This window comes from Bombina bombina, chromosome 1 (assembly GCF_027579735.1).
Source record: "Bombina bombina isolate aBomBom1 chromosome 1, aBomBom1.pri, whole genome shotgun sequence".
Classification (NCBI taxonomy): Eukaryota; Metazoa; Chordata; class Amphibia; order Anura; family Bombinatoridae; genus Bombina; species Bombina bombina.
The window spans coordinates 567,021,720-567,032,832 of NC_069499.1; the positions used below are offsets into that span (position 1 = coordinate 567,021,720).

Here is an 11,113-nt window from a genome sequence, read left to right on the forward strand (position 1 = left end):
CCCCAAAGTAGCAAGAATTCAACCTACAGGATTCAGAACACTGAATGGCCCATCGGTGCAGGAATTCTTTCATATCCGTCTCTAATACTTGTCCACAGCAAAGACAGAAAATAATCATGCTCAAGGTTGTTGTTTTTTCCAACGTTGACCTTTCCAGGAACCAGATATTAGGGGGCAAACAGTCAAAAGTAAAGGGTTCACTAATATCTGCTAGGGCCAAAGAACTGGCATTCTCCTATATGTGTGTGTATATTATACAGTCAGAGGGCTTATCACAGTTAGGGGGGGCCAGAGCCATTTTGCAGAGGGCTGACACAAACACCTAGATTTAGAGTTTTGCGTTAGAAGGGGTGCGTTAGCTACGCGTGTCTTTTTCGCCCCGCACCTTTTAAACAACGCTGGTACTTAGAGTTCTCTGAAGGGCTGCGTTAGGCTCCAAAAGGGAGCGTACAGGCATATTTACCGCCACTGCAACTCTAAATACCAGCGTTGCTTACGGACGCGGCCAGCTTCAAAAACGTGCTCGTGCACGATTTCCCCATAGGAAACAATGGGGCAGTTTGAGCTGAAAAAAAACCTAACACCTGCAAAAAAGCAGCGTTCAGCTCCTAACGCAGCCCCATTGTTTGCTATGGGGAAACACTTCCTAAGTCTGCACCTAACACTCTAACATGAACCCCGATTCTAAACACCCCTAACCTTACACTTATTAACCTCTAATCTGCCGTCCCCACTATCGCTGACCCCTGCATTATCCCTATGTACACCTAATCTGCTGCCCCTAACATCGCCGACCCCTATATTATATTTATTACCCCCTAATCTGCCCCCCCCAATGTCGCCGCTACCTACCTAAAAAATTTTAACCCCTAATCTGCCGACCGGACCTCGCCGCCACTATAATAAATGTATTAACCCCTAAACCGCCTCACTCCCGCCTCAAAAACCCTATAATAAATTTTATTAACCCCTAATCTGCCCTCCCTAACATCGCCGACACCTAACTTCAAGTATTAACCCCTAATCTGCCGACCGGACCTCGCCGCTACTCTAATAAATGTATTAACCCCTAATGCTAAGTCTAACCCTAACACTAACACCCCCCTAAATTAAATATAATTTTTATCTAATGAAATAAATTAACTCTTATTAAATAAATTAATCCTATTTAAAGCTAAATACTTACCTGTAAAATAAACCCTAATATAGCTACAATATAACAAATAATTATATTGTAGCTATTTTAGGATTTATTTTTATTTTACAGGCAACTTTGTATTTATTTTAAATAGGTACACTAGCTATTAAATAGCTATTTACTATTTAATAGCTACCTAGTTAAAATAATTACAAAATTACATGTAAAATAAATCCTAACCTAAGTTACAATTAAACATAACACTACACTATCAATAAATTAATTAACTAAACTATCTACAGTTATCTACAATTAAATCAACTAAACTAAATTACAAAAAATAAAAAAAGATTACAAGAATTTTAAACTAATTACACCTACTCTAAGCCCCCTAAAAAAATAACAAAGCCCCCCAAAATAAAAAAATGCCCTACCCTATTCTAAAATAAAAAGTTAACAGCTCTTTTACCTTACCAGCCTTTAAAATGGCCTTTTGCGGGGCATGCCCCAAAGAAAACAGCTCTTTTGCATTTAAATAAACATACAATACCCCCCCCCCCACATTACAACCCACATACCCCTAATCTAACCCAAACCCCCCTTAAAAAAAAACCTAACACTAAGCCCCTGAAGATCTCTCTACCTTGACTTCACTACGCCGGGTATCACCGATCCGTCCAGAAGAGGGTCCGAAGTCTTCATCCTATCCGGCAAGAAGAGGTCCAGAAGAGGGTCCGAAGTCTTCATCCTATCCGGCAAAAAGAGGACATCCGGACCGGTAGACATGTTCATCCAGGCGGCGTCTTCTATCTTCATCCATCCGGCGCGGAGCGGGACCATCTTGAAGCAGCCAACGCGGATCCATCCTCTTCTTCCGGCGACTCCCGACGAATGAAGGTTCCTTTAATTGACGTCATCCAAGATGGCGTCCCTCGAATTCCGATTGGCTGATAGGATTCTATCAGCCAATCGGAATTAAGGCAGGAAAAATCTGATTGGCTGATTGAATCAGCCAATCAGATTCAAGTTCAATCCGATTGGCTGATCCAATTAGCCAATCAGATTGAGCTTGCATTCTATTGGCTGTTCCGATCAGCCAATAGAATGCAAGCTCAATCTGATTGGCTGATTGGATCAGCCAATCGGATTGAACTTGAATCTGATTGGCTGATTCAATCAGCCAATCAGATTTTTCCTACCTTAATTCCGATTGGCTGATAGAATCCTATCAGCCAATCGGAATTCGAGGGACGCCATCTTGGATGACGTCACTTAAAGGAACCATCATTCGTCGGGAGTCGCCGGAAGAAGAGGATGGATCCGCGTCGGCTGCTTCAAGATGGTCCGGCTCCGCGCCGGATGGATGAAGATAGAAGACGCCGTCTGGATGAACATGTCTACAGGTCCGGATGTCCTCTTCTTGCCGGATAGGATGAAGACTTCAGACCCTCTTCTGGACCTCTTCTTGCCGGATAGGATGAAGACTTCGGACCCTCTTCTGGATGGATCGGTGATACCCGGCGTGGTGAAGACAAGGTAGGGAGATCTTCATGGCAGTGTTAATGTTGACGGCAAATTTCGATTTAGTCTTAGTTTTAGTCTTTTGACTAAAATGTCATTTTAGTTTTAGTCGTATTTTAGTCATCAGAATTGTTTTAGTTTTAGTCTAGTTTTAGTCGACTGAATCTCCAGTAGATTTTAGTCGACTGAATCTCCAGTAGATTTTAGTCGACTGAATCTCTAGTAGATTTTAGTCAACTAAAATCTAAGGGGTTTAGTTAAAGTGTAATGCATTATTTAAGCATTTCTCTATAATTTGCAAACTGATTATATACTCCAGGAGTAAACATAACACCTGTTATTAGTTATGGTATTAAGGTTTAAACAAGCAATACAGAAATATTTAGCTGTTGTGATATACAACATCTTTATTAAACTTCAAGTTAAATAAAACCAAGTTCCATAAACAAACAGAAGTGCAACTTTAAAATATAAAAAAACAAAACTGTAAATTGTATTGGCTGTATTGCACATATTACCCAATATAAAAACTTTAACAGTTCTCTGTTAATAATTAAAACAAGTATCAAGTAACTCAACACAACAAAAAGTTTCTGCAGCTAGCACAGGCACAGCATAACTTAAACCCATACTCGTGGATTATGCTTATTTCTATAGGAAGAATCAATTGATTGTTCACAGATTCAAAAAAAATTTGGTAACGATATTAGCACTGCTCTAGAACTTCCAAACTCATTATATACTCCTGGAGTAAAGGTTGATTAACCTGTTTTTATTGATGGTATTAAGGTTTGAACATGCAATACAGATTTAACTGTTGTGGTATTTAACATGTCTTTAAATGTCGGCAGGGGGGTGTCAATCAACACGATCGTACTCGATCGGGTTGATTTCCGGCGAATTCCTGTCCACCTCATCAGAGCAGGTGGACAGGGTTATGGAGCAACGGTCTTTAACTGGTGTTTCTGGCGAGTCTGAAGACTCGCCAGAAACACGGGCCCCATAGTCTTTTGACTAAAATGTCATTTTGATTTAGTTTTAGTCATAATCTTTTGACTAAAATGTCATTTTGATTTAGTTTTAGTCATAGTCTTTTGACTAAAATGTCATTTTGATTTAGTTTTAGTCTTTGGGCTCCATGTACTAAGCCGTCAATTCATCCGTCATTGTAGACGCGGATAAACTCGCCGTTACTCGCCGCGGGCGAAATGGTGTCCGCTGTCACTATGTACTAATATTCCCCCAATAAATAGACAAGTCTAGCCCGCCGCGAGCAGTTGCGGATTGTTGATAAATTTGACGCCTCGCTCGCCGCGACTAAGCTGATGTACTTAACTTTCAGTTGAATTGTCTGGCCAATTATTAACACGTGACATGCAAGGTGTCACGAACATCATAGTAGTCACGGGAATAGAATTTTGCTCCTATAAAAGTTCAACTTATCTAAACAACTTTATTATTGTTCAAAAATTTTTGAAGAGTGATAACAGAGCGTTATTTTTGTAATATTTATTTACAATTTGGATATGGCTTCATCTGGATCTGATAATATATAAATATTAATATAAAAATAATTATAAAGATTGACAACTATACGATACAAATTTAAAATATAGATTACTCTTTAATTACAGTCGACAAATTGGGCGCAATTTATGTACATGGAAATGAGAGACAAATTAGACGCCAGTTATGCTGTAAGTACAATGCTGATATTACTGCCTTTTATATATGTCTAGACTGGCGTCTAGATTGACTTTCCTATTGTTTTGTACCTTGCCCGCCACCTAAAAGGTGGCGAGGCAAAAATAACGAGGTGGGAGCGGAAATTGTAGCGAGCGGACAAATAGATTTTTTAGTACATTCGTTTTTGGCGAGTTGGTGGTCAAATGTGTCTAATTACAGTGAAAAATGGAGCGGTAGCGAGGTTTGGCGGATAAGTACGCTCGCAATTTTAAAGATGCGAGTTTTAACATAATTGACGGCTTTGTACATATCAGTTTGCGAATTTTGACGTGAGATTTGTTGCGGGTAGCTCGCTGACTGCTTAGTACATGGAGCCCATAGTCTTTTGACTAAAATGCCATTTTAGTTTTAGTCATATTTTAGTCATCATAATTTCTTTAGTTTTATACTCATTTTAGTCTAGTTTTAGTCAACAAAATTAACACTGCTTCATGGGCTTAGTGTTAGGTTTTTTAAGGGGGGTTTGGGTTAGATTAGGGGTATGTGGGTGGTGGGTTGTAATGTTGGGGGGGGGTATTGTATGTTTATTTAAATGCAAAAGAGCTGTTTTCTTTGGGACATGCCCCGCAAACGGCCCTTTTAAGGGCTGATAAGGTAAAAGAGCAGTTAACTTTTTATTTTAGAATAGGGTAGGGCATTTTTTTATTTTGGGGGCTTTGTTATTTTTTTAGGGGGCTTAGAGTAGGTGTAATTAGTTTAAAATTCTTGTAATCTTTTTTTATTTTTGTAATTTAGTGTTTGTTTTTTTTTTGTAATTTAGTTTAGTTGATTTAATTGTAGATAATTGTAGATAGTTTAGTTAATTAATTTATTGATAGTGTAGTGTTAGGTTTAATTGTAACTTAGGTTAGGATTTATTTTACAGGTAATTTTATAATTATTTTAACTAGGTAGCTATTAAATAGTAAATAACTATTTAATAGCTATTGTACCTAGTTAAAATAAATACAAAGTTGCCTGTAAAATAAATATAAATCCTAAAATAGCTACAATATAATTATTAGTTATATTGTAGCTATATTAGGGTTTATTTTACAGGTAAGTATTTAGCTTTAAATAGGATTAATTTATTTAATAAGAGTTAATTTATTTTGTTAGATTAAAATTATATTTAATTTAGGGGGGTGTTAGGGTTAGGGTTAGACTTAGCTTTAGAGGTTAATACATTTATTATAGTAGCGGCGAGGTCCAGTCGGCAGATTAGGGGTTAATACTTGAAGTTAGGTGTCAGCGATGTTAGGGAGGGCAGATTAGGGGTTAATACTATTTATTATAGGGTTTTTGAGGCGGGAGTGAGGCGGTTTAGGGGTTAATAACTTTATTATAGTGGCGGCAAGGTCCGGTCGGCAGATTAGGGGTTAAGAAGTGTAGGTAGGTAGAGGCGACGTTGGGGGGGCAGATTAGGGGGTAATAAATATTATATAGGGGTCGGCGTTGATAGGGGCAGCAGATTAGGGGTACATAGGGGATAATGTAGGTTGCGGCGGTGTGTGTTCGGCAGATTAGGGGTTAAAAAATTTTATTTGAGTGGCGGCGATGTGGGGGGACCTCGGTTTAGGGGTACATAGGTAGTTTATGGGTGTTAGTGTACTTTAGAGCACAGTAGTTAGGAGCTTTATGAACCGGCGTTAGCCCATAAAGCTCTTAACTCCTGACTTTTTTCTGCGGCTGGAGTCTTGTCGTTAGAGTTCTAACGCTCACTTCAGCCAAGACTCTAAATACCAGCGTTAGAAAGATCCCATTGAAAAGAAAGGATACGCAATTGACGTAAGGGGATCTGCGGTATGGAAAAGTCGCGACTGGAAAGTGACCGTTAGACCCTTACCTACAAGACTCTAAATACCAGCGGGCACCAAAACCAGCGTTAGGACCCCCTAACGCTGGTTTGGACGGCTAACGCAGAACTCTAAATCTAGGCGAAAGTTTGTTATAAAAATTTAAGTTTAAAATGTATTTTATATGCAGATATTTTGCAATACAAGCATATATGCATTATTCATGTGTTTGCCAAAATGCTTAGTAAGAATTATCACGTTTTGTGATAACTCTTAACAGTGCATATGACCTGATATGAATCAACTATATTCAGCATGCTTATTCCTCATACAGACACTCTGAATTCTGGCATGTTTGTGGTATTGAAGACTGGAGTTGAACACTATGTCTTATGTGATGCTCTTCATATGCATTCATTGTCATTGTCACTGTCAGCTGCATCTGTCATGTACTGTATATTCAAATAAAATGACATATATTCCGTGAAATGTAAAGACTGTCCCACGCAGAGGTCTTTACTCAAAACTATCAAAATCTAAATCTAAATGAAAGTGCTCATGAAAGTTTCCCTACCACAAAAAAAATTATATTTCCTACACAGAACTTCTCATGCTGCAATTCCATTTGTCAGCTTTAACAGCTAAGACCGCAGCCAGAGACAGAAGGCATCTGACTTCATATAGTAAGGGAGCACTGATCGGACTCCCTGTACCATATGAAGGCCAATCGGCTTGCGCTGTTGCAGTGGGGGAGGGGGGGAGGGGTGGAAGGGGGTTCCCTACCAATGGAAAAAATTGTTTAGTGAGGGAGGGATGGGTTCCCTACAATATGGAAGGTACACCTTGCTAGTATCGGGTTGGACCCCTTTTTGCCTTCAGAACTGCCTTAATTCTTCATGGCATAGATACAACAAGGTGTTGGAAATATTCCTCAGAGATTTTGGTCCATATTGACATGATAGCATCACGCAGTTGCTGCAGATTTGTCAGCTACACATCCATGATGCCAATCTCTCGTTCCACCACATCCCAAATGTGCTCTGTTGGATTGATATCTGGTGACTGTGGAGGCCATTGGAATACAATGAACTCATTGTCATGCTCAAGAAACCAGTTTGAGATTATTTGAGCTTTGTGACATGGTGCATTATCATGCTGGAATTAGCCATCAGAAGATAGGTACACTGTAGTCATAAAGGAATGGACATGGTCAGCAACAATACTCAGGTAGTCCATGACATTCAAATGATGCTCAATTGGTACTAAGGGGTTCAAAGTGTGCCAAGAAAATATCCTCCACACCATTACACCACCACCAGCAGCCTGAACCGTTGATACAAGACAGGATGGATCCATGCTTTCATGTTGTTTACGCTAAATTCTGACCCTACCGTCTGAATGTTGCAGCTGAAATCGAGATTTATCATACCAGGCAACATTATCCAATCTTCTATTGTCCAATTTTGGTGTGCCTGTGCGAATTGTAACCTCAGTTTCCTGTTCTTAGCTGACAGGAGTGGCTCCCATTGTGGTCTTCTGCTGCTGTAGCCCATCTGCTTCAAGGTTTGAGTTACTGTTGCCTTTCTATCACCCAAAACCAGTCTGCCCATTCTCCTCTGAACTGCCGCCCACTGGATATTTTCTCTTTTTAGGACCATTCTCTGTAAACCCTAGAGATGGTTGTGTGGGAAAATCCCAGTAGATCAGCAGTTTTTTAAATACTCAGACCAGCCTGTCTGGCACCAACAACCATGCCACGTTCAAAGTCACTTTAAATCCCCTTTCTTCCCCATTCTGATGCTCGGTTTGAACTCCAGCAAGTCGTCTTCACCACGTCTAGATGCCTAAATGCATTGAGTTTCTGCCATGTGATTGGCTGATTTGCAATTTGTGTTACCAAGCAATTGAACAGGTGTACCTACTAAAGTGGCCGGTTAGTGTTTGTGTGTGTATATATATATATATATATATATATATATGTATAAATATATATATATATATATATATATATATATATATATATACAGTATATATATTACACAAATACAAATATACACACACACATAAATATATATTTGTATATATATATATATATATATATATATATATATATATATATATTTTATATATATATATATATATACATCCAAGATTTTGGACAATTCTGTATCACCTAGATTACAAGTTTTGCTCTATAGAGATGCGTTATTTCACCCTCCATAGCGCTTCCATTACAAGTTTTAGAAAAGCCACCTTGTGCGTGTGATATGGTGGCGATGATCTCCATACCACACAAAATACAAGCGCTGTTTTGACGTGCTCGTGCACGCTTTCCCCATAGACATCAATTGGGAGATAGTGTTAGAAAAAAAACTAACACCTGCGATCGCGAAATGAAAAGCTCTGTAACGTAACCCCATTAATGTCTATTGGGAATTTTTTTTTTACGTTTAAACCTAACACCCTAACATATACCCCAAGTCTAAACACCCCTAATCTGCTTCCCCCGACATCGCCGACACCTACATAATGTTATTAACCCCTAATCTGCCGCTCCTGATATTGCCGCCACTATAATAAAGTTATTAACCCCTATTCCCCCTTACCCCAAAGTCGCCCACACTATAATAAAGTTATTAACCCCTATTACGTTAATAACTCATGTTAGCGTATGGGGGACGGGGATATTGATGCAGTGTAGTATGGAATAATTACTGCAGATTCTCATTAGTGATACAGGGTGCAGACAAGTTAGTCATATCAGCAACCTTATTGGGTCTAATGGCCTTTAGTAGAAGTGTAAGTATGGTCTTGGATAGTAACAGTGAAATATAAACTTGCGTTAGTCTCATTCTAGTTTTTCAACGGGTGAGCACCATTTGACTGTTGGTAAATCGGCCCCAAAGCGTTTACTTTTAACTTGTAATACGCACGCTACTTTTGTCATGCACAATCAGCCGGAATAAACCCTATACCTCTTGCACGTAATGGTTAGCGCACCACTCGTAATCTGGCCCTGTATGTGTAAGAAAGTTTTAAATGATATGACTGTAATGACAAGACATAAACCTACGTAAACGCCCCACCATGCCAATCACTTTTCAGTTCCTTCCAAGGAGGGAGATATAAACTAAAGTGCTCTGGCATCATAACGGGAGAACAGTTTTACCTTTGTGTCATCTGCTATAGTTAATTGTATTAAACAAAGCAGTAATTTAGCATAGTATTAGGGAATGGTTTAGTTACATTAGATGCAATAATATGATGAAAAATGCAACAAATAGAATGCATAACTGTTCTGTTGTAGTTGTGCGCAGCAGTTTAATGTCCCTTTAATGTTGAAATATTGTGATTATCCAGTGCAAAGCTTTATTAGGTTGCACTGAGAACTTACACTTTTAGTTTTAATATTCTTTTTTCCATTAAATACAAATACTAATGTCAGCAAAAACCCACGCTGAGTAATCTTTAGTAGCCTTGTGACCGCACTCTGATGTGAACGTCCGTGTGTCAATATGAATGTAGACAGTGACTGAGATTTAGACAACAATAATAATAATATTGAGTGTGTTCTGTGTTTCCAGAAAATATTTCATGTATGTTAGTGGCCGACTGAGTAATAAGTCAGTTTCTTGTCGTGCAGTGGCAGATTTTTTTCTGATATTTGGGGCTGTTAGACTTTTTACTGCACAGTTTTGTATAAGTATGTTTACTTCATATGAGTATAACTTGCATAAGCAAATACGTGTTAGGCATCACTTTAATGCAAATTGAATGACAGCTCACAACCAATTGTACAGTGATAGTTGAATCATGAACCCTTGTATAACTACGTAAAAGGCTAAGGCATTTGCACAAAGGTATAACCTGGCTATGAAGAGACCATAAAAAATACAGCTTGGTGCCAAGGGCAGATAACAGCACTGCCAGGCATTTACACCCCAGGTAACAATGGTTTTACTATTAGTACAGGGCTGGCTTGATGCAATTAAAATATCTATCAAGTAGTTGATGCCAGAATCCAGTGACAGGATGCTCTGGTGCACACAAGTGCAGCATCTCATTGTAAGAGAGCGATGACGCGCCTCTCGTCTGCTCTTCTTTCTGGAATATTCTTGGACTAGTGGCAGGCCCTCTGCTTACTCGCGATTAAACTGCCGATGCCCTTATTCTGTCTTTCTCGGCTCCATATTAATTCTACTTTATCTCCTTCTCCTCCTCATGTCTTCTCTTTCAGTCTTTTCTTTATAATACTTCTCCTTTCTCACTCTTCTTCAGTCTTAACACCTGCTCATTTCCACATCTTTTTCTGTTACATTCTCTCCCCTCCTTTGTCTCTTTCTCTCCCTCCTCCCCTCCCCCAGCCTCTCCAAATAATATTTCTCATCTCTTCCCTCCTGCATTCTCTACCCGCTGCACCTCCCACCCTTTCCCCCTCTCCTCAGTACCACTGCAGGCTTCATAGAGACAGGCTGGTGGCTGACACAGTCCTAGGCTAGGAGCCTGTGGAGGGAAAGGGAGGAGGGGAAAGGCTTGAGAATAAAGCAGATCTCAGCCTCTGAATGTCACTGTTAACGAGTACGGCTTCTCCGTAAGCACACGCTGAATTAAAACAAAGAGCATTAATGCTGCAGTGACCAGTCGCTGAAGGTGTGTGAGACCCACAGCCTGTGATTTCTGGCTCTCTGCAGAGCTCAGCATCCAGGTAGTATTTGCTTGGTGCCTACTACAGAAAAATCTAACACATTGAATTCTCCCTTGTTTTTGTCTCTCCAGTTCCTGTCTCATCTGTTTTCGCTCCTGTCTCCTTGCTACTGCTGAGCCACACGGATAAACAGGTATTTATTTCAGGGATTAAAATATATATATAACCTCTTGACATATGGAAGCTAGTATGCATTATCGGGCTGTACATTCCTGCAACCGATTTTAT

General features: G+C 39.4%; 1 protein-coding gene across 1 annotated transcript in view; it reads left to right on the top strand.

Annotated features, from left to right (window-relative positions):
• The first annotated feature begins 10,669 nt into the window (after positions 1-10,669).
• MAP2 (microtubule associated protein 2) overlaps positions 10,670-11,113 on the top strand; it is a 237,659-nt gene continuing 237,215 nt past the window's right edge. Inside the window, exons 1-2 of the mRNA XM_053698776.1 lie at positions 10,670-10,830; positions 10,957-11,018. The gene's annotated coding sequence lies outside the window, so the exon portion shown is untranslated. The remainder of the gene's footprint in view (positions 10,831-10,956; positions 11,019-11,113) is intronic.